General features: G+C 38.3%; 1 protein-coding gene across 3 annotated transcripts in view; it reads left to right on the plus strand.

Annotated features, from left to right (window-relative positions):
- The window catches only part of JAKMIP2 (janus kinase and microtubule interacting protein 2), a 152,582-nt gene that overhangs the window by 134,939 nt on the left and 15,623 nt on the right, over window positions 1-2,020 (plus strand). The gene's annotated exons all lie outside the window — the stretch shown is intronic.

The raw sequence follows: 2,020 nt of genomic DNA on the forward strand, positions 1-2,020 counted from the left end.
CCAGCAAAGGTGCTGCTTTTAGTAACCTAGCCTTGGCATTTTGCCCTTTTTGTCGATTTCTATTCTTTTCTATAAGTATTTTCTTTCTTCAGCTTCCTCTTATTCATCTTCATTTCCTTTCCAAAAGTTTCTTTTGAGTTTTGCCACTCTGTTTTTTTTTTTACAATATTTTTAACACTTAAAAAAATTTCTCATTATTATTCATAAAAAAAACCCTTTGTTTCTTGTCTCACAGTTTTATTTCAATAATAAATTCAGAAATTTAGATTCGTATATGATGATTACGCCCCACGTCACTTCCTCATTTTATTTCTCCCAGTGGTCTGAAAGAATCAGACCACTGCTTCTTTCAAGGTAGCCAACAGTTTTTTGGGGGTAAAACATAGCAGTTCTTAGAGAGGGTATTTGGAAATGTGTGCGTGGTGGTAGAGGAGAGGGAGGCTCACACACTGATGCTGAACAAGCTGCAGTAAGCTAAACAGCCTTGCACAACAACAAATTATCCGGCCTGTGATGCTGAGAGCGCCCTGCCGAGGAACACACCAAGGACGGCAAGAAGCTTTCTCTGGCATGCTAATCTGATCGACCAGAAGTAGCTGCCTGAATACCTGTGTTGCAAAATAACAGGGTTGTTTTGCAATATCTTCCATAGTCACTCAAGAAGAAAATAGCAAACCATCTGCCATTTCTGAGACAATGGTTAGAATTTGGTGTATCCCAAATTGCTTCTATAGTTGTCCATATACTTTAAATCAGAGAAAGTCGGTGGAGGCCAGTAGCCAGACTAGCAGCCACCTGGATTCTTGCATAGGCTGGGTTTTGGGGTACTTATTTGACCTTGGGTAAGTGAATTCTAAGCCATATCTATAAAATAGGGATGCTAACACTCCTTCACCTCCTCTTATGGGTTCCATGAGGGACAAATGAGGTCACTAATATGGATATTAGGAAACACTAAAAAAAAAGTAAGTCAGATTTAAAAATATAATTTTTAAAGTTTCCAAATGTAAAGTACACATCTTCTTCAGATTTTTAAATTTCAGTTTTCATTTCAGAAGTGTGCCACTTAGTTCTGCAAGATTGAATGAGGCACAGGTAATCCACGGTCTTCGTCTGATTTCCCAGTGTTGGGCAGGGAGCCCCGTAGGAAGCAGGGATAGCCCCACAACTTCCCTGGTTGTCAAAGGACACACCTGATGTCTCCCTTTTTTTACGTTTTTGAATGGCGAATTCTTGGCTTTAGTCATTTTTTCTACTAATTCTTATACAGTCCTGGTGCTGGCTCAAGGAGGAAGTCACAGTTAAGACAGTTCTGTCCCAGAAACTTTAGTTCACACCAGTCTCCATTTAGCTAAGGAAAACAAATAAAAAAGAAATATTTTTTAATATCCATCTTCATAAGAAACGTGGGAGGAGGGGAATTAAGATTATGCTCACTGCCAGAATTCAGTATGAACTTTTCATTTAACAGGTCTGACCTTCTTAAACATTTATGATAATGAGATAATGTACTTAATAGAAAATAAGGATTCTTTAGCTGTCAAAGCAACATATTCTACATATAGAAGTGAATTAAGCCACTTGAAAAATAATCTTGTTGGTTTCTGATTAGAGATTTGAATGAAATGAGCACCTTCTACTCTCATGTTTACTTGACCTCAATTCTGCTCACCCACAAGCCTAATAAAAAGGCTAAAGATCACTTATGCCAGAGATAGTCTTCATTTTTTTCCCTTGGGATACATGGACATCCCCTCAGGGTACATAAAATATTTCTTCTTTGTTCTTAATTCCCATGCACACAGTGAATGTAAATCAGGTGATAACAAAGCAAAATCGCCGTAAATGTGCAGCACTTTACCGTATCCAAAACACTCCCACTTCCGTCATCTCATTCGATCCTCTTAAGTATTCTGTGAGATGGACACAGTGGATGTTAAGAGTCATAGAGCACAGGCTCAGAGAGATTAAACAATTTTCCCAAGATCGTATAACTAGTTATGGCAAATCAAGACCAGAG

This window comes from Pteropus vampyrus, unplaced genomic scaffold, assembly GCF_000151845.1.
Source record: "Pteropus vampyrus isolate Shadow unplaced genomic scaffold, Pvam_2.0 Scaffold552, whole genome shotgun sequence".
Lineage (NCBI taxonomy): Eukaryota > Metazoa > Chordata > Mammalia > Chiroptera > Pteropodidae > Pteropus > Pteropus vampyrus.